General features: G+C 34.1%; 1 long non-coding RNA gene across 1 annotated transcript in view; it reads left to right on the forward strand.

Annotated features, from left to right (window-relative positions):
* Positions 1–498: 498 nt before the first annotated feature.
* The window catches only part of LOC124414115, a 61,524-nt gene continuing 39,065 nt past the window's right edge, over positions 499–22,957 (forward strand). The window contains exons 1-2 of the long non-coding RNA XR_006929923.1: positions 499–680; positions 1,283–1,422. This is a non-coding gene — a long non-coding RNA (uncharacterized LOC124414115). The remainder of the gene's footprint in view (positions 681–1,282; positions 1,423–22,957) is intronic.

Below are 22,957 nucleotides of genomic sequence, written 5' to 3' on the forward strand. Positions count from 1 at the left end.
GCCATTTTGTTTTCAATGATGACGTGTTCATTTGCTTCCGAGCTTAGTCGTCACGCGTAACGACGGAAATTTCGTTCGCTTCCGAGTTTCGGCAGACAACTTCAGACTGCCTTGGCTCAACAACAATCTGACGATCGGCCGACCAGCCACGGCCAACTTCACTTGTCACCGGACGCCGGACGAGAATCGAGAGGCGTTGCATCGCTCCGAGACATTTTTGGATCTGCATCAGCGGCAAAACGTCGAATGCATCGCAGGTAAGAACACATTTACTAGAAAAAGTTGAACCGAGTGACGTATTGAGCTTGAACAGCACTCGCCGATTATTCTCTCGACAACAGCGTCGTCGCTCGTTTCAGAATCTGCCGACTACGCGTAGCAGCGCTGCCGTTGATCGTATCCAACGGAAAAGCACGCGTCACCCGGACGGACGGAGAATTTCTTCATTTTCGGCAGTTGCAGAGTTCGGAGGAAAACTTGACAATGATCATCCGTGTTTCGTACGTCGTGGAAGATTCTCGAAGGTGCGAGAACGATCGCCGATGCTTATCTTCTGCGATTCGGGACTGCGGAGGGTGAATATAGACGATAACGAGAAGATGGCGGATCTGCAGCTGCGGCGTACTTCACTCGTAGCCGGGCGTCAAGCCGAAGAGAACGCGATTGCGACGCAATAAAGTGTAAGTTTATGTTTTTTCGCTTAATTTCAGTCCCCCTGCCTGTTATTGTGCCATGTATGTGTAGAATTAAGATTGTTTTCTGATTCTCATGCAAAACGTCGACAATTTTCCATCGCGAAATTCATATATCTTTGTATAACATATCCTGTTTGTCGTTTATCGCTCGGAAACGAGAGCAACAGACCGAAAAAGGTCAATGAAGCGGCAATATTTCTCTCGAAATTTCCAACACGAGAATCTCAGTGACGAATAAGTCTTGAATCGGTTTACACGGAGGTTCACGCTATTTGACCTGTAATTGTCTATCCTGCCGATCCAAGCTGCTCAAGACTCATAATGCCTGCTGCGACGACGATGTTTTGCTTTACTTCGTGAAGAGCACCGATAAGAATCTGTAAAAATGCGAAACTGCTGTTCACTGAAGTCAGCCGTTACGGAAAGACACCGAGCAATGGACCTCGTGCAAAACTGATATTTTATTCTGTGTAATGAAACCTGCGTTATGAAACACTGAAACGCCTTTTTCACCCGCGTCACGCATTATGCAAGGGTGGCCTGTAAATGAATCCACGATGCCTGATCGATTTCTTTGCTTTTAACAGGAATAGGAGACACGTTCAGCGATTAATTGTGGTACCAGTCTTGAGATTCCGAGCTTCTCAACGCCACCGAATCGAGGCTGTGGATGATGAGCTGCGACGTGTCGATTTCAACGAGGGAATCTTCACCGATGAGGCGATCGGTATGATTGATTTGTTTTTTATTTTTTTGGTGATACAGTATTTTGCACGTTTCCTGCTCGTTCGGATTGCTGCAGCCTGATTTAAATTGGCGCTGAACCGAAACCGTCGTTATCAGTTTTTGATATCATTTAGTTTGTAAGTTTCTCACCGATTAATTAAGAAAATTTGTCCGAATCTTCTCAAGTGTCTATAACAACTTCACATCGCTGAATTCTTCCATCAAAGTAAAAAATTCAAAGTATTGTTAACCGAATGCATTTTTTGTATAAAATATTCGGGCTTTAATGTACCCAAAACAGGCTCAGAACAACAAATTTTCGTGCCTAAGAATAGAAAAAACAATTTTCTTCATTCAAAAAAGTGATTTCGCAAATTCTTATAAAATCTAGTCACCACATTTTCACCATCTTATTTCAAGAAAAAATGCAAAAAATCCTGCATTTTGCGATACATAATAACGACAAAAAAAAAAAAAAAAAAAAAAAAAAAAGAAAAGAAACTACAAAAATCTCACTCGAATTCCATGAATGAAAAGGATACTTTACGAAACTTGTTAGTGTCACGTCTCACATTCCTCCATTTTTTTCCCCACTTTCAAATTTCTTTTAAATTTGCGTTCCTAGCACAAAGCAGGCTGCGATGTTTCACCTGATTTCTCGTGTGTATCTTCGACGTCACGAAAGACGATTCGTGATTGCTTAGTCCAATCCGAATCCCTAGCGAGGAAGTAAAAGGTTTCGTTTCGGGTCGAAGCAGCGAATCTAAACCCGGAGAGCAGAGGACGTCAGCGTAGCTGCCGCTCGGCGGTATAAGCGTCTTAATCGTTCGCTAATCCTAAATACACATCGCCGTTTGCTCTCAAACTGACTGACAAGGATCCCTCGGCTCCCATCTTTCAAAGGAACAGTCTTACGCCGACTAGCTGGCACGCTACTGCACACCGAATAATTGATTCAAGGCTGGCCGAGCCCGGGAGATTCCTACCCAAATACCGAATACCGAGTACCGAATACTCTGATTCCGAAAACAACCGACTACGCCGACAGTTGGGAAGTTCTGAAGGTTCACCCTGCGTGGAATATTGTTTAATTGCAAATTTCTGTGTTCAAATATGGAATTCAACAACGAAGGTACAGATTTTCTTAAGGGGTCTCCCCAACTTCTGAGCAACAAAATAAAAAGTTTTTTTTTTTTTCAGAATTTTTTTCAACAAGTTTTAACTGTAAATATTGATAAAAGTTTTTGATAGGCTTAATAAATATACACTCGCGAATTACATACAAAAATTTATATTGATTTTTTTAAACACTTTTTATATTACACGAAAATCGTTGTTAAAAATCAGTCTGAAATAAAAGTGGATTTGCTGTGGGTTTGATGATTTATCGGAGATGGTTAACCTGAAACAAAAAAAAAATCGTACGATTTTAGATTCAGCATGTCAATGGCCTTGGAATGAATCATGAGATTTTTTTTATGTTATTTCCATATAAGAAACTTTGACCATAAAACGGATCATCTTAGAGTTGAGATAAAAATTTGAATAAATTATGCAATTGTTTTTGAATTATTTGAATTTGATTTGGGGGGGAGGGGGGGGTGGCAAAAATTCGTCAATACCCTAAATAAGGGACACCCTAGTGTAAATGTGTACTGTATACCTCATCTCGGAGGGTGAAATATCCGGGCGACGACGAGTATGAGTGAAAATTTGGGGGGTTTTTCGCTTGTAAACGATACGAAACAGTTTCGAGACACCTGGGATTCCGTTAACTGGATGATATGAGGAGAGAGAGAGAGAGAGAGAGTGTTTGGAAACGAGGGAGGCAGAAACGGGGTGCCTTAATTAAGAACGCCGACCTCGAAGCGTGTAATTTATTCAGGATCTTGTGTATGGAAGAAGGGTGGGAAGGAAGGAAGGAAGGAAGGAAGGAAGGAAGAAACGAACGGGAACTCGAATTCGCTAACTCGAACTCGAACCCGGGCCGAGAGGCATCCGATATGACTGAAGATCGCAGGGAAACTTTTCCACCTTTTCCACCTTCTCCTTCTCCTTCGCCTCTCCTTCTCTAACGAGACGGCTTTTCACGCATCTTCGCACGCGCGGAGCCATATTTCTGTTTCCAGATTTCGCTGATATCGTTGAGGAGCTCTTTGTGATGCCACTTGAATATACATTTAAACTTATAACTTCAACCGGTTTTTGTGCGTTATTGGATTCTGTTTTTTTTTTTTTTTTTTTTTTCTTCTTCTTTTTCTTCTCTCTTCTCACACTCCCTCGAGAAGTTTGAAAAACAGTATCGTTGAATCGGAATTACTTGGCGAGAATTCAAAAAATCAATTTCTCAAAATCCAATCGGATTTCAACGTGGATACGAAATTTTCTTCGCTTTTTTCAACGATAGAGAAAAGAGAAGAAGAAGAAACAAAAAATGGAAGAGTAGAAAAAAAAAAAAAAACACACAACAACCATTCTCACGCAATTGTAAATAGGCGGAAAATTTCAGCAATATTTTTTTTCGATAGTAGTAAAAAAAAATTTTCAAGAGGTCGCTCCGCATTTTTTGAAACGTCAGAAATCGTCAAAAGTTGATTTTTTTTTTTTTCCTAATTTTTTTTTCTCGTTACGGTATAATTTTATAGACAAAAAAAAGCAAACAAGTTTCCGAAAGTTTCGGTTCAAAATTTGAATTTTGAAAGGTCGCTCATAATTTTTTTTTCAAATTTTTTGGTGAATTTTTTTCAGATTTTTTCCAGCGACCTTTTAATATTCATATTAAAATTTCATAAATTTTTTTTTTCTTTCACTTAGTAAGAAAAAATCGATAACAATACACCACGACATGGATTAAAAATCAAACAAAATACTGAAAATATAATTTTTTGACGATTTTTGACATTTTAAAAAATTCGGAGCGACCTTTTAAAAAATTTTTTTTTCGAGCTATCCTTTTCAGCGGGCTCTTAAAATATCAAAAACTAACATTTTGTCACACGAGACTCGAAAAAAAAAAAAAAATAGTCGGTTTTTTTGCGCCACCCTAATATATATATATATACATAAACAAGCGCGTGGCTCTGCTTTCGAGATAGGCAAGAATGTTTTACAGGGTGCACAACAGGTATAATGAAGTATGCATCGACATAAAAAAACAGACGCGTGTGTCGAGAATGCGAGAGAGAGAGAGAGAGAGAGAGAGAGAGGGGGGGGATAACCGGCTGGTTTCTCCTGCGTCAAGACGTAATAAATCCATCAATGCTTCTTTTTATTCAACTTTTTTTTCCCCCCGCTGGTTTCCAATTTTTTTTTTTTTTCTTTCGCTTTTCTCTATTTTTTTCTCGTTTTTCAAAGTTGCGGCAACAGCAGCACCTTGCTCCGAGCCTTTATCAACGTAGGAATATTATTCTTTTACACGGAGGTTAAACTCGAGGTGTGCGTTAATCGGACGTGGATGGACGGCTTGTAAAACTAACGTTAGTAACCAACTACAGGGATTAATCGAATAAACGAATGAATACTTGCCGTTTTTCGGAGGAAGGGAGCGAGAGTAAACGCGATGTAGAAAAAGACTTTAATACGTCGCGAAGAAAGTTGAATGAAAGGAAAATAGAGAGAGAAAAAAAACGGGAAAGTCAAAATTAGACAATTTCTATCAATTTTATCACCATGATACGCTGATGGGGAAAATATTTTATTCGACAGCTGCAAAATGAATTTTTGTAAATATATATATAAAAAATTGAATGCGAAACACTTTACAATTATTATTGTATTTTGTATTTCAGATCTGCATGATTGTAAAATTTCTGTGTTCTGTGATGAGGTTATTTACTACCTTTGTGAAAATATTATAACCATCGATATTGCTGCAGTTGTCCGTCTGCTGCACTTGTACGTTTTTCTTTTCACCGAAGAATTGCTTGCTGTTATATATATATATCTATATATATAGATATACACACGTATACTAGCGATGCGGTGAAACGGAGGCAAAATGTTATCGATAATTAAATTGCAAAAGTGTTTCTTTGGGTCTTCAAGAAACGGACGGAGTTTGTTAAGAAATTCAAGACTTTGCCAGGTTTCAATTTAATTATTATTTATCGACTCGGAAACGTTTTTCAAACTCGTTTTATCGGTGGTGGGTCTAAGGTTTTATAGTCTAGACAGACGATTTTTCACGATTTTTATTGTGTAAAAAAAAAAAAATTTTCACCACGATTGATTTTAACTTCAGATCTCAAGAAAGATAAATTTTGTCTTTGGAAAATTTTTTTTAAACTGAAATTAATTTTGTAAAAGAATTTTCACAAAAATTATCAAGACTTTCAAGATTCATTGATACCTTTTTTTTTTTTTTTTTTTTTTTTTTCATTCTCGTCGATCTGAAAGGATTTCACAACGATACAATCAAATTCTAAAGTTTTACAGAATTTCCCCGAAATATCCCGAAAAAATTGAAAAATACAGAAGATTTTTTTACAGATTTAAAACAAAAAAAAAAAAAAAATTCACGCAAAGCATTCTTGGGAAAAATATTTTTTGGATAAAAATTTTTGTGTAAAATAAATGTTACGTCGAAGATATTTCTGTATAATCGATATACGTTTGAAATTTATCTTCTTTTCTTTACTTTCCAAATAATTTCAATAGTTTTTAAAAAAAACAATCGTTCGATCATTGATCAAAGCAGGATAAAAAAAATCGTCGACGAAACGTCGTTTCGTTGATCCGCCATGCGTAGCAAAGGCACGTACAAACGATGATCAAGAATAGACGAGAAACTCGGAAGGAAAGAAATTCTTTTTGTGGAACAAGATAGATATAATTTGAGTTATGATGTCCAGCCCCTTTTTTTTTTTCCTCCATAGGCAACCCGAATTGATATCTATATCATATTGATACCGAAGGGCTCGCCGAATAAATCGCCTTCAGGATTTTCCCTATCTGATAAAAATTTTATTTATCTCCGGCCTTCCGGACTTTTTTCATCCCTCATCGGTTCCCCACTTTTTCTTCGTTCGTCAATGATCACCTCGATGATCTTAAATTTTTCTTTTTCATTGTCAAATTTTTGCCACCAAATGGCGTGACGTGAAAAGTTTTCAGAAAATTTTGTGTTTCGATTTTTATATTATAATCTGTATAATCTAAAAATCGGTGGAAGAATTTTTTCATTTCATTTCGACTATTTTTTTTTTTTTTTTTCCAAATTTCACCAAAGTCTCCTATTAAAAAAATTTGACTGCGAGAATAGAAAAAAGGAAAAAGAAGGAAAAGAAAAATTGAAGAAAATAAGTCATCGAGACGTGAGACTAACCCTCCTCCCCACCCTATTATACTTTCCAACCCCGGTCAAGTCGCCCTCCGCCCTTGTCTCGTTCCCGAACAACGCTGCTGCAGAGATCAGCTCCCATAATTCTTTCCTCGTTGGTCGAGCGAGCGGTTTGGGAAAAGGACGCGAATCCCACTCGTCGACGCCGGTTTTGAGCCGGGGATCGGATCCTGGATGCCATGCCGGTGGCATTTGCCAGGTGATAAATCCTCCCGCTTGCGGGGCCTGTAAATACAGATATCGCCCGGACACCGACGATTAATAACGCCCTCGTACCCATTATGTAATTTCACTGTACGCCGGATGCCCCTCGATCCGAACCTTTTTCCTACCTCTTTACTCCTTTTTCAATTTCGTTCTATCGCCAAATTCGTACTTTGCGCTGGTGTGACTCGGAACTCGAGCATGGACTGGATTCAGAGTTGAGAGATTAGAGAAAAGGGGGTGAGATTTTTGAATGATGAAGAAAAAAAAAAAAAAAAAAAAATGTCTTTTTTAAAAACATTTGGATAGTTTTGAATTTCATTATTTTTTAATGATCTATAAAGCATTGAGATATAGGAGAATGAAAAAAAGTGGATGAGGAATACAAACGAAAAATGTTACTTATTATCCTCATGATTTCAAAATCATTTGATTCGAGTAAAGAAAAATATGAATTTTTATCATTTTGAACGATCTAACTCAGACAGATCCCTGTAAATTTTTTTCTATTCTTCCGCGTGTTTTAGATTTTCAAAAAAATCGCGAATCGTTCTCAGAATAGAAAAAAAAAAAAAAAAAAATTTTTTTTGAACACATTTTATGGCGTTTGATATTTTTTTTGTAGTTTTATTGAAAAATATTTGAAATTTTTTATTAGTGTTACTTTAGATCGCTGATATCTTTGAAACGCTTGATCTGAAGAACTTTGATCTACAGACGTTTTTTGTAGAACGTGAAATTTCCTACAAAACTCTTTTTTCAGATTATTGCTACGATGATTCGTTCCGAACTAACAAAAATTCAAAAATAAAAAAAAATAAAAATTTCGCGTTTTATTCAAATAGAAAATAAAGAAATGGATAGAGGCAAACCTTACTATTGATATTAAGAGCTCACATTGGCGACAAAATTTTTAGTTTTAGATATACTATCAATTTTTGGACACCGTAAGAAAACAAAAAAAAACCTCGTCTTTTTTTGAAACACCCTAAACTTGGGTATCCATGGTGTACCCGAGTTGTTTTGTTTCACATTCCGGATCAGTGATTGGTTGAAATTCGTCGAATCCCTCGTTCGATTTCGAGGCGTGAAGAGAAAAAAAAAAAAAAAAAACAAAAAAAAAAAAAATTTAGTCGAAACGAAAAAAAATTGACAAAGAAACAAATTCGAGAAGGAATTTAAACAACGCTAGACGCTGTATCAAGGGGAACAATAAAACCCCGCGTAACGAGGCTTCGGCGAAAACGTTGCTTGCCATGGCGAACAATGGGGCACCGTTCGTTATTGAATGCCGGGGTTGAACTTAGGCGGAGAAAAAGGGGCGAACTTTGCCGCCCCGTCGGATATATACTCTCGAAGAGCTCTTTACCGAGCTCTGATCGTTATAACTGTATAAATGGGCGATTCTCCGCGGTTTCTTACCCCCGGTGAGGATAATAATATGCAAATTAATAGCTGAAGCGGAGCTCGGATCGGCGCATTTCCTGCTCGTTTTGCCCCCTCACCCCCTCCTGCTTTCGGACCCCCATTCAGTTGCACCCGCAGGGGACGAAGTCGCGGCGAGACTTCGAAACCGGAAGTTGGAAATGGACTGGCTACCGATAACGAGAACCTTGCGACCATCTTTTTATAGGGAATATTGTTTTCATTGAAATTATTACCGATCGGTAAGGAGGAATTCTGAGGGATGGTTTGTGGGGTTGAAATCGTTGCGAGGCATTGAGATAGGGTGGCTTGTTATTAGGGGGGAATTAATGTGAAAATGTGGGGTTGAAAATCGGAAAAGATCGGTATTGAATGAAAGGGGCTCGATAACGATTTTTCAAGATGCGATGATGGATTTGATACCATTTGTTTTTTTTTTTTTTTTCAATATTGTGATTTGAAGTGTTGAAACTTCAAAAATTTGAAAACGAAATTATAAAGAAACTTTAGAATGTAGACGAATTTTGACGATCTTGTATGACGATTTTCTTTACTTCACACATTTCTTTGAATCGTTGTTAACGTTTTTTTTTTTTTTTTTTTTGTATCTCGACATTCTATATGTTTTTTTAACGTTCTGTGACGAAAAAAAAAAACGAAATTGATTTTGAATAATTTACCCTATCGCTGATATAATTTGTTTGTATTCTGAAACGAAAAAAAAAAGGAAAGAACGCAGAGAATCTACCAGGAAATAATTGTTTACATTTGGTTTTTCTATGTTTTTTTTTTTTTTTACAATGTCAAATTTCGTTAATTGTTTGAACAAAAGATGTCATTCTCCTTATCTGTACGTAATAGAAAAGTATGAAGTAAATTTCTTTATAAAGAAGAAAAAAATAAATAAATTAAATTCAACCGTCAAAATTATATTACACAGAGACAACGTGAAGTTCTTACGATTACAACAGATTTCTCGTTTTGAATATTAAAAACTTAACTGTGTTAGTGATTACTGTGATTACGAAAAAAAAAAAAAAAAAAAAAAAAAGCAATCTTATATAATCTTCTCTTTTATTCATCTCGTGTAAAAATTAATAAAAGTTCAAATCCTACGAGCCCGATTTTCAAATTTTTATACATTTGAGATGAACCTTTTTTCAATATTTTATAATTACTGTAATATTATTGAAAAAATGATCGTTGGATTGGAGATATAATTCGTACAATAGTGACTTCTCGAAAAATTGCAGTGAATAGTCTTGCGTATCGCCTAATTTTTAAACTAATGATTCATCGTGAAACTTGTTGATGGGATGAAAATAAAACGTGTGAAACGTGGGAAAGAAAGTGAAAAACTCGAAGCTCGGTAAAAAAACCGATGATTATTTATACTGGAGTGAATATCTGGGGGAGTTCTGGTAGATTTTCTAGCTTTAAAATCTTTCCTCTCGACGGCGTTCGGCGGCTTCTCTTTGGTCCCACGTTTGCATTCCGGTTCGCATTTCTAATTTCTACCGATATATATATATATACGATACACGGAGAATAACGAGCCGCCCAAGATTTACTCGGTTTACACATCCTGGACAGGATCGAAACGCGCGTAAAACTCACTCCGTTGGGTGAAAAATAATATACCTAACGAGAGAGAGAGAGTGAGAGAGAGAGAGGAGTTGGAAGAAAGAAGAAACCCCGCCAGTATCCTTATAAAAATATCCAGTAGTTATGTATCTGCTCAGCATCCCGACGCCATGCATCTCCAAATTATTCCTCCTCTTCTTCTTCTTCTTCTTCTTCTTCTTCTTCGACTTCTCGTATTTTTCATCCTCCGATTCGTCGTTATTATCATTTGACGATTTATATGTATAAAAAATCGGTGGAAAAAAAAAAAAGAGAAAAAAAATTTGGGCGGACTTTTCGTTTTCTCCCGGATCTTATTGTTAGTTTTTCATTTTATTTTTACTTTTTTTTTTTGTCGTTGTTGTTGCCGTTTTCTAGTTATTTTTCGTTATGATTCTTTTTTTTTTTTTTTTTTTTTTTTTTTTATTGTTCCATTCGTCGGATTCCGAGGATTATGGCAAGTTTTATCGAAAACTATCCTGTATACACACACACACACACAAACACACACACAAAAACACCTTATACCTACCTTGAGGGCGATAACTCAGGAGGAACTATAACCGAGATCCAGTATTTTCCTGTACGTCGTCGTTAAAAACTGATGTTTAACTGCCTGGGATGTTAAAAATACAGTCGAGTCGAAAAATAAAAGTAAATTATAGTAATAATAATAATAATAATAATGATAATCGTAGTAATAATAATAATGAAATAATAGAAAGATAAAATATATATTCAGAGAAAGGAAGAGATGAAATACTGAAATCAATTCGAATCATAACGGAGAACCGATTTTGATCGATCGATTCAAGATATTTTTTAAAATCTAAAAAACAAAAAACCAGTTTATTAATTTAAACATTTTTTTTTTTTTGTTCTTTTTTTAATATTACACCGCGTCTTACGTGCGAATTGAATTCGATATTTTCAGTTTGAACTGATTTTTGAAAATGATTTTCTTTATATTTTGAAAAAATGAAACGAATTGAAGAATGTTAATAATATTATTGATGATGGTGTGATTAGATTTTGATCTGTTAAAGATTTTGAATTATTTTCAACCTCGTTACGAAGAATTTTCTTTTCTATCTCGAATATCAACGTCTTTGAATTTCAACATCGTTTTTTCGACACTTTCTTATCTCTCGTATTAATTCTTTTTCGTTTTTTAATCCGACTGTACGACTGACACGGGCGTCTTTAATATCCTATAATTCCTATACATGGAATAGCTCTCTCTGCACTGGGTTTGGAGTTTCATTCGGTTTCGTTTCGAGCAGGTATCTAAGAGGAACAAATTTAAACCGTAAACATTTACTACCAACGAGTCAGAGACGCGCTCGTTCAGCTCTTCTCCTCTCATTTCCTCTTCTCCTCCTCCTCCTCCTCCGCTTCGTCTTCGTCTTCTTCGTCGTCTTCTTCTTCTTCTTCTTCTTCTTCTTCTTCTTCTTTAACCACCTCGCGGAGAATGACGGGTATCTCAGCTTCACCTCCGGTATCATGGACCCATCAAAATGTCTTTCCTCTTTTGTATTACACTATACTCCAAGGCTCCGGTAATTTTCTCATTATTTATCGACGCCGTTACCGTTTCTTTACTTCCTTTATGTGACTAGGCGACCGTTTCACCGATGTATTCCCGCCTTTATTCATCCATAATTCTTGTCCTTCTCGTTTTACTTTTTTTTTTTTTTTTTTTTTTTTTTTTCCTTTTCATCAACGTGTCGATCTCCTTGTGAACATTGTATCATTGAATGAAACGATAAAGAAAAATGTTGAAAAAAAAAAAACGAAAAACGCAATGTTATATTTTACCATTTTTTGGAAAATTTTTACGGACCGAATAGAAGAATTTCAATAACGATTAAGTCAGCAAAATCAAAGCGCCAAAAATACGCTGTACAAGAAATTTTTTCTCTTTAGTTAAGAAAATAAGTGTAGAAATTAATAAATATAAATATTATACACATTGATTATTGGTGTTTAAACTTTATAAAAAAAAAATTTATTTCACTTTAGTTTTACAAAAATTACTGTACAAAAAATAATCACGTGATTCACAACACTAGGAAAAAAATTTTACTCCACGGTTGGTATCATATTTTTAGTAAATATTGATCGATCTGCAAAGTTTAAAAAAAATTCTTGCAAAATAAAGTTGTGGTTACAGTATGTCGAGCCAAAATTTTCGACTTGCGAAAAATTTATCAATTTATAGCAGTTTAAAAAAAAGTATACGTTTCACGTGATTTTTCGTATAGTAAATTTTGCAAAAATAAAGTAAAGTGAAATTTTTTATGAAGTTTAAATACCAATAATTTTCACTGTCATCCCTACTAAAAAAGATTTTTCGCATAATAATTGCATAAAATTTCATAACGAATTTCGAAAAAATTTGATTTTGCAAAAAATGTCTAAATTTTCATGATTTTTTCTTAAATTTGTGAAATTCCTAGAAACGCGAAGAAGATTTTTTATAAGAATTTTACAGTAAAACGTTACTTACTATACCTGCCTTCAACTTTATAATCTAAAAACTTTTAAAATTTCATTCCTTCGACCATTTTCACGATGCAACGCGTGTAAAATAATCCCGATACAAAATTGCTCGATTTTATCGCAGGAATGAATTTATGCTCAGAACCAACGCCGTGCGGATGTGTTGCATTCCGTTTGTCGAGCCAGGTAAAAAGCTATGAATTTCAAATACTTTTCCCGCACTTTGCTTACCTGGTCAATACGCTTTTACTGCTGAAACCGCGAACCCGGAGCTGCTCATAACCCCGGCAAAACCCTTTAAAAGTGGATGAGTCGCCTCGTAACTCCGTTTCTCGTGAGAAAAATGGCCAGATTACATACCTTGAGAGTACCCGCGGTTACTCTATACTTTATACCTATAATGTAAATGTATTTTGCACATTTTTCGCAACAATTCACTAGCGAAATCGTTCAATAAACATTTCTCGAAATTATCGGTCATTAACTTTTCAAAACCCTGCAATGAAATGGTCATAAAAAAAAAAAACAAAAAAACATCCGAAAACCTGTTATATATTTATTTTTTTCATCTTTCTTCTTAATCCAGATTTTCGTACCATGAAAGTTTGAAAAAATGACTCAATTTATATTTAACAAAGAATTTTTTAACTTCTTATATTTAATTAACAGGAAGTGCATCAGCGCATTTTCTCTCTCAAATAAGAAAAAAAAACAAAAACATGTATTCAATATGTTTCAATATATTTTCAAAAATAATAAAAAAAAAAAAAAAACATAAAAAGTTATAAAATTATTTGTTAAAGTTAATTTTTAAAATATTTAAACCGCTTCGTTACGTCAAACAATTTTTGGTCGGGGTCTTCAACGACCCCAAGATGCCAGCAATATCTTTATAAATGTTAAAACTTTTCGAATTCTCGCAAAATCAAGAAGCAAAATGTTTTTTTTTTTTTTCTTCTTCTTCTTGTTCTCCTCCTCCTACTTTTTTCTACCCCAAAATAATTAATTCTTCTACAGTTTTTCACTTCGTTTTTTGAGTGAAAGATTTCCGCCGCGGATATCGGTTGGATTTTCGCATTTAGGTGGGAGTTTCGGTTGCAGATGGTGCAACACGGCGTTGCCTGATCGCCGTTTCTCTCTGACTCTATATATCGCAGATTTGCAACCCGATGAATAATGCATCTGCAATGCCGAGATCGCTCGATCCCTCGCATTACCTGCCCCTTTATATCGTGGAAGCGACTATCCTTAACCTTCAATGCACGGTGTGAATCGCACTGATTGTAAGCGCAGGAAGGAGAAAAGTACCATCAAACTGTGAAAAAATTATCTAAAACGCTCTTCAATTGGTTCAATAATCGAATTACATTTCTATGATTATTGTTTTTCTTTTTCTGGATTTTAAACAAAAATTGGGTCATTAATTTTAGAAAAGAACGTATAAAAACCTGTTTTTAATTTTTTTCGTTTTGTATTGAACAACGTTTTTTTTTTTCTCAAAGTACGAAACAATTTTTTTATTTTTATCTGAAAATATTTTTGTTCTTCGGAAAATTACGTAATTCGTTGGTTTGTGCGAAAAATTTCTGCGAAGAGCGTATATTTTAGAAGAAAAATATGAATCTTAGCGAGATTTTTTTATCCAAATGATTATCTTTCGAATTTTTGTCTTTCTTTGTGTCTTTTTTTGTGTCTTTTTTTTTTTTTTTTTTTTCATTTTTTACTTTGCTTCTTGCGGTATATGAAATTGAAAAATTCAGGATCGATGAGAAGACGTACGATAAATATTAATTTTTTAAACTTTGTTTATCAATTATTTTACGTTTCTAGTTTGTTATTAATTATTATTTTTAAACGAAAGTGATTCAAGTGCAGGACTGAAGTTTGTTTAATATTTATTTACAATAAATAATTCGAGAGAACAGGCAATTTTTTTTTTTTTTTCCTAATCCGAAATATCGTTCTGGTTTTCAAATAAAAATAATTTAAACATCGAGTCTATATCTTTTGTTTACCGCTTTTGTTAGATAAACATTGTTGGCTAAATCACTCGAGCATTCGTACGAAGCTTTATAAACTGCATTATCGTTAGCTACACAGTTGAGGTTCACAAGTTAGTTAGTCAGTCAAATGCAGTGTCAATATTATATTGTTGTAAATGATATTTACATGTAACCGTAACTGATATTGTTGCGTGTTACGAACTCACGGGACGAGAAATCGTATTTAGCGTTTAGTCACCGAAGGTGGTCTTCGTCACTGGGAGAATTGTGAGCTTCGAGAAGCTCTGCCACGTGTTCTCTACGGTCCAACTTTTAATTGGAATTCAAACAATGAACAGGTACTCAATTTTACATATATATATATATATATGGGGCATTCCGATTAAAATCGAGGAGTGATTATCCTTAGATCGTCAGATCCTTGCATAACTTTGTTTTTTTTTGCATTGATTCCACTTAAAAAGAAAGCCCAAATTTTTTTCTGAAACGATCATTTTTTTGTAAAACAGAAATGACAGAAGAAGCAGAAAAACCAAAAAACATTTTCAAAATTCTGCAATTTTTTCCACAGATTCTGCGTCGTTATTAAGTAAGATCTATCGTTGTCAGATTAAAAAGTGAGTTGCGACTGCTTCAAATTTTGTTTTTTATCACTTTTTTTTTTACTCCTAGTTTCCAAAATAAAAATAAAATTAATCCTCAATTTTCGTATATATCTTCAACAGCAACATCGAACTGTTAAAACATCAAAGTTGATGCTGTTTTGGAGTCGAAAATAATTTTTTTTCATCAATTTTGCATATTGAGATGTTTTTTTTTTTTATTAAGAAAAAGATTTTTTTTCATTCATTTTTTGAAGATATGCAAAATATCAAAATTTTCCAAGATACGTTTTTCTTTGTCTGTTTTTTTTTTTTTTTTTTTTTTGTCTTGCGAGGACTGTTGGGAATTAAATTTTTTTTTAATTTATCTTCTTGTTTGTATTTTAGCAACTGAAAAAAAGAATGGTAGATAAAAATGTGAAGCAGAGCCGAATCCCATTTTCTAATCATGATAGATCTTATTTATTGACGATCCAGAATCTGCGGGTAATATTGAGGATTTTAAAAACGAAAAGATTGTTAAGAAAAAAAAAAAAATAGGCTTTTTCCAAGTGGAATCAACGCGAAAAGAAATTATCATGCAAGAATCTAATGATTCCTAGATTTCAATTGGGATGCCCCATATGTACACATACCCACGGCTTTTACCTATTATCTCGTTGTTAATACCACGTGCTGTCTGTTCACAGTATTGAATTTCGCATAATCAAAGCACACGAATTACGTGAACTTGTCGGAGGAGGTGGTGGGCAGACAATACAAATGTTCTTACGTAATGTACCTGCTTATTATTATTATCAATAACTAGATAAATAAAATTCAGGCTTAATTAAGCTCGGGTGGATTAATTTTTTCCTTATTATTGCCATTTTTCAACTTGATCTCGACGGATTTTCATACAACCAAAGAAAATTATTTCGCAATAGATTCAGTATTATTATTATTATTATTATTGTTATTATTAGGTTAGGTTAACATTTGCGGTTTCGATGAAAATGTGATTAAATAATCAAGTCAAAAAAAGAAACTTTTTTTCAGAAAAAGGAAATAATAAAAAAAAAAAAAAAAAAAAAAAAAGAAAATAGTACTCGAGGAAATGCACAGTTTTCGAGGACTTAATCACGCTAAATATTTTTTTTTTTTGTTTTCAATTGTAATCGAAGAAAATAAAAATGATATTCAGATTTCGAGGGGGAAAAAAAAAAAAAAGTTTTTGAAAATTTTCCTGCCCCTTCCTCTAGTCTTTACGCCAATGCAAGCCACGCGTGTCGTCGCCCGAGTAGCGAGACCCTACCAAGAGACTTTTCGATAATATCGATGATCTATGATCGATGATCGAACAGCGTCGCGTCCGTTTCTCGATCCAGGGGATAGAAATCTTGCATTCGTGTAATACCCGACTATGATTCCGGGGGATTTATTGAGGAATTAGTATGTAGGACTGTATCTATCCTCCACGTATACCAAAGAACCTCTCGGTCGGTCTTGCAGATTCGTCACGTGACAAACGCCCCTTCACTTTTTGCCACCGACGACCACGACCCCTAGCCCTGCACAACCGGCCGGGCTTAAGCGATTAGTTCGAGGGCTCGAGTGCGCTCATGTGATCCTGTTACTCAATTAGGGTTAAATTATGCAGGTCTGGTCTGAAGAGGGAGGGGGGGAGGGGAGAGAAAAAGAGAGAGACGCTGGACAAGATGGGACCCCGTCCCATCATCCACCTCGAATAAATTATGCTCATCGAAAATTCCGCCCCTCCGTCCACGGATCGTCTCTTTTCGAAAATTCGGACTTCAAATTTTTTTTTCTTTCTTTTTTTTTTTTTTTTTTTTTCTTCTTTTTTTCAGAAGGATATAAAATAATATAATCATTACATATAATAATATATGTGTATGGGGTATTCCACGAAGACCCAACCAGTTTTAAACGCGACGTGAATTTTTTTGAAGTAGTGTTTCTTAAACCTTTTTTTTTTTTTTTTATATGAATATTGAAATAAACGATCGCTAATGCCCATTTTTTAAAGCGCTGGAAAGATTTTCGAAAATCCAGTAAATGATGCAAAACACACCCCCGTTAAGGAGAACGTGGGTCGAGTTTTTTTTTTTTTTTTTTACATTTTTTTATCACCTAATTTGGAATTTTGGAAATTCTTAAACCCAAAATCATCTTTACTAGTTACAGAATGACGCATTATCGAATTGGCGAAACCGAACATTTACAAGTAAATTGACGCTTTTCAATTTGATCCTGTGTTAATTATGGATTGTTAAACACTCTTGAGTAAATAACATTTTTCCAGAATTCAGATGAAGCCGAAATTTGAAGAAATGTTCCGAAAAAGAAGTTTCTTTTTTTTTCAGAAATAATTTTTTTTTCGACATGATCGATAAAATTTACGAACGTAATTTAGTGACGATACTCGGAAAAATTTGGCAAAAAAAAAAAAAAAAAAAAAAAAAAAACAAACGCAAAAAGACGGATACAAAAATCGCTTCGCTTTTCTCTTGAAGAAAAAAAAAAAAAATTATTTCTTTTTTTTTTCTTTCTTTCCTGTCAACAGTTTCTTCGCGTTTTTCTTAAAAAAAAAAAAAATATATATATATATTTGGAAGTATTATTCAAAGTATCTTTCCATGATTAAATTTTTTTTTTCTTTCTTCTCTTCACACAGACACAACACGATAGATTCGTTTCGGCAAAAGTTCAAAGTTCGGTCAGAATAACAATAACAATAACAATAAAAATAATCATTCATGCACAGTGTATGTCTGTATAATGAATAAATAAAGAGAGATGACAAGACGCGTGACACGAGTTTGAGTTTGTTGAAAAAAAAATCCGGCCACGAGGCGCAGTGAATTATATAATTATATCCGTATCGAAAAATTTTTTATTCTTCAAGTCGTGTGTCGTTGTTATTATTTTTTTTTTTTTTCTCTTCTTCTTCTTTTTCTTTTTTCTATTAGCTCGCGCGCGCTTGCTTAATTCCCTTGGATTATATCTATATCGTCGTCGTCATAGACATTTTAACCCGCGGTATTCGACCTATCTCTATATATAATAATGTTGGTACGCTTGAAGCTATGATCTATTCAAATTCTCGTCCCCAACTCGACGATTTTTACGTGTCATATTCGTCTAAGTACGTCATTTAGCGTGCGTTACTCGTCCCGAGACTAATAGCAATGAACTCGACCTTTTCTGTGCAGGTGACCTGCTTGTTTTATACATTAACATATACATATATATATATATATATACATATTTAATACCATCGTGTGTGACGAAGTTTTTAAGTATGATGGATTTAACAGAAGTATAATTATGAGGAAGGAATGGTCACGTGGAAGAGAAATCGTTTTTTAATTATTGAAAAAAAAAAAATTTTTGTAGACATTTTCAAGTTTCGCGGTTTTATACGATATTTTACATTTTTTTTTTTTTTTTTCTTGACACGGTTCGAATTTTATACAATTTTTCAAAACTAGTTCTTATCGAACGATACAATTTGAAACTTTGAAATGAGTCTGAAAAATCATGTATCAGATATCAAAATTTTTAAACTTAAAACCGAAGTGGGGAGATATTTTTTCGTCTTATTGTTTTGAAGCTTTTACTGGTAGAAAAAAACCGTTGCAAAAATTAGAAGAGGGAGTCGTTTTTTTATACATCATTGATGAAACGTTTTCACATTTCGTAGCGGATATTTGAAAATTTTTTCGATTTTTCGGAACCGTTTGATGATTTTCCTTTTTTTTTTCTATGCTATACCAGCAAAATGAAGAAGAAAAGAAAAATGTCTTACGGAAAATTTGAAAAAAATTCTTGAAAATGTTTCAGCAACCATTTGTAGTAAAACGACTCGGGCTTCTAAGTTTGTAGATTTATTTTTTGTCGGAAAAAGCTTGAAAAGAGTGAGAAGAAAAAAATCTCTTCACTAGGGCCCTGAGCTTGAAAATTTTGATATCTGAAACACAATTTTTCAAAATTTTTTCAGATTTTTAAATTATGTCGATCAATAAGATGGTTTAATGAAGAAATTGTAGAAAATTCAAAGCTTATCGAGAAAATCCCCCCCCCCCCCCCCCCAAAAAAAAAAACAATCTTGCTATGAGAAGAATGATGTAAGAAATTGCAAAAAAATTACAATCACGAAACGATAAGAATATTTTTGATACCGTTTTAACGTCGTGAAAGTTTTCAACGATTTCATGTTTTTGCAGCGATGAAGATAAAAACTGATTGCACTTTTTATTATTTACATTCTGCGACAGGCCGAAGCATCGTTTTATCTTTTTCGCATATGTGCGAGCTCGATATAAAATGGAAATCGGAAACGACGATACAATATACATACATATATACTGGGGTGGCGTGAAAAAAACGGAATATTTTTTTTTTTGAGTCTTGGGTGACAAAATATTAGTTTTTGGTGTTTTAAGAGCCCACTCCAAAGAAGAGCTCGAAAAAAAAAAATTTTAAGAGGTCACTCGAAATTTTTCAAAATGTCTAAAATCGTCAAAAACTGAAATTAAAAAAATTATATTTTCAGTATTTTGTTTGATTTTAATTCATGTCGTGTGGTATTGTTATCGATTCTTTCTTACTAAATTAAAGAAGAAAAATTTATGAAATTTGAATATGAATATTAAAAGGTCGCTCTAAAAGATCTAAAGAAATGCACCAAAAGATTGAAAAAAAATTATGAGTGACCTTTCAAAATTCAAATTTTGAACTGAAACTTTCGGAAGCTTATTGTTTTTTTTTTTGTCTACAAAATTATACCTTGACGAGAAAAAAAAAATTAAAAGAAAAAAAAAAATCAATATTCGACGATTTCTGACGTTTTAAAAAATGTGCAGCGACCTCTTGAAATTTTTTTTTTAACTGTCCTTTGGAGTGGGTTCTTAAAACATCAAAAGCTGTCATTTTGTCGAAAAAAAAAAAAAAAAAATAGTCGTTTTTTTTGCGCCACCCTAATATATACGTATTATAAAAAGCGATGTGATATTGCATGTGTTTTTTATACAGACATTTTGTATAATAACGTATAAATATAGGTGTATAGAATTTTATTTCCAATTTAATTTTTCTCCTCAACCCTGAAAGGCCGAATACATTTACGTACACACGATATTAAATTTAAAGATCTGTGATCACGTAGCTCGGATCGTAATTCGGCTTATGCTGTAATTTTGATAATACAATATCTGCGAGGGTGGATCTCGATCACCGGCTTCGTCCCACGAATTGGATCTATAAGTAGAGAAATAACGCGCGTATAGCGTCGCCGTTACGATGAGGATCATCTTTGTGCGAGGACCGTTATTCCAAACCATCGAGTATAAAAAAAACGTTCAACTTTCAGAATACCATGTACAGTATACATATGGGCTATTCCACGCTAACTCGATCAGTGTTAAGCCCCGACAACCTCGAAATCGTTTCAGGTTTTTTTTTTTTTTCCAACATTTTATTCGGTAAAAAACGTGTCCTGAAATATTTTCAATTTTTTTTTCAACAAACCTTTTATTTTACGTTAATATTTGGAGTCGATTGCGAATGCCCATTTTTTTTTTCTAATCTTAAAAGAATCTCAAGAATCCAGTGAATAACACAAAACCAAATGGGCCGAATTTTTTTTTTTTTTCCGTATTTTTTTTTTCAACACCTAATATTGGAATTCTTAAATTTTCAAACCCAAAATTGACCCTTGTTTCACGCTTTTCGATTTGATCCTGCGTTGATTTTGGGTTTAGAAATTTTTCGATACCGAGAATAAGGTGATGAAAAAAATATTAGAAAAAAAAAAAAAAATTCTGCCCACATTTTCGTCTCATTCGTTGGATTTTTGAGAATTTTTTTTCAAATTTCGCAAGAAGCTTTACGAAAAACATCACTTTTTTACTTTATTTTAAATAATAAGTGAAACGTAACTCATTGAAACCGAGTGAAAATCACTTGTTTTCCGGAGCTTCATTATGAGTGATCAAGTTTCAAGCAAAATCGAAAATGTTTTTAAGTTTCACTGACGTGTCCCATTAAGAAAAATTTCAACAAAATCTTCAATATTATCGAATCGATTTTTCATACCGTTTTTTCCCGCAACTTTGGTGCTCCTGCACTGCGGCAGACTCGACAGTCAAAAGTCAAGTATCAGATGCAGACAGCCTGCTACCGCAAACCTCGTCCTCGTCCTCGTCCTCGTCCAGAGGATGGCTGCTGGCTGGTTTGTAACATATGCGGCACTCGAGGCTGTTATCTTTACCTCACAGCAATAATATTACTCTTGCCGCCCCGTTTCTCCCATCCCTGGGTTTCCTTGTGTTTAGACTGTCGCGCCAGATTCTTCTTATTTCGGTCGGAAATTTTTTTTTTTTTTTTTTCACTTTTTTTTTCACTTTTTTTTTTCAATCCTGTCTCAAGTTTCATTTTTCTTCTCTTCGCGTTTCTTTCTTTCTCTGTTTCTTTATTTCTTTATTATAATCCTTTATCCTATTTCCTTTAATTTTCCTACTTTTCTTCATTAATCCCAATTTTACCGGGGGACTTATTTTGAGTCACGTGATACAAGGGGAGAACAGAGAAGATATTTTAATTGCTCGTTTATACATGTATATATGTATATTAGTTATTACGTTCGAACTCGGTTCAGATATTATTACGACGCAGTATAATATAACTTCGGCAGGATTTTTAACGGCCACGAAACAACCGACGATTATAAATTTTCTTCTTTTTTTCTCCCCCATTCTTCTCTCTCTGCTTTTTGTGCTTCTTGTTGTTGTCGTTTTCTTTTTTTTTTTTTCTTCTTTTCTTCTTCTTCTCCTTGTTATTTTTTTTTTTTTTTTTTTTGTCGTTTTTCTTTTATTTCAATCTCATTGCTTCTGCGCGAGGGCGAGGAAGAAATTTTTATTACAATTTATATGTTTATGGTAGCCATGAGGCTGCTAAGCTACCAGCAAACGCCGTAAGGGTATGAATATTAAAGCAGCGTGTACTTAAATGGTAAAAAGATGAACCTTGATCCTTAGGTGTGAAAAAAAAAAAAAAAAAAACGAAAAAAACATTTTGAATCGACGATTTTACAAAAAAAAAAAAAAAAGAAATAAAAAAAAAACTCGGCACTTTTGTTTATCGACTATTTCCATTTTCTAAATTTTTCAATTGCCTGATTGAATTCGTTAGTATTTTTTTTTCCTCGCTTCGTTCGTCTTCTTCCGAAACGAAGGACAATATTTTCACTTCAACTTTCTTTTCCTCGATTATAACTCGTGACTCCTACCTAAACTGTACACTTTTCCGTCTCTTTCCCTTCTTCTTCTTCTTCATCTTCTTCTTTGTGTTCTTGTTCTTCTTACGGTTATCACTCTGAATTTCAGCTACACCTTTTGTTTTTCTTTTTTTCTTTGTTTTTTGTTGTTTTTTTTACCGTATAATTTTTTTTTTTTTTTTTTTTTTTTTTTCTTTTGCCAAAAATTAAATCTATACTCAAGCGTAATATTATTATGTACTTTGTAGAAAATTGATCGAAACATTCATTTCCATATTTCCAGGCAACGCTATACGTATGTATTGTTACTATTATTTTGTTATTATTATACAACTGCAACGATGACAAAGCTCATGTCAGACACGTCAGCTGGATCAGCTTGCGAAAGAAAAAAAAGATTCTTTTATACCGCAGGCTCGATCCTCCCTACTGATCTATGCACATGTAAATCTGTACAGCGTCTCTCCTCCTCCCCCTCCTCCTTCTCCTCCTCCTCCTCCTTCTTCTCCTTCTCCATTTATTTTTCATCTTCTTTTTAAAATTTCTTTCGGTTTTTTTTTCTC

The sequence above is a fragment of the Diprion similis genome, chromosome 13 (assembly GCF_021155765.1).
Source record: "Diprion similis isolate iyDipSimi1 chromosome 13, iyDipSimi1.1, whole genome shotgun sequence".
Taxonomy (NCBI): domain Eukaryota; kingdom Metazoa; phylum Arthropoda; class Insecta; order Hymenoptera; family Diprionidae; genus Diprion; species Diprion similis.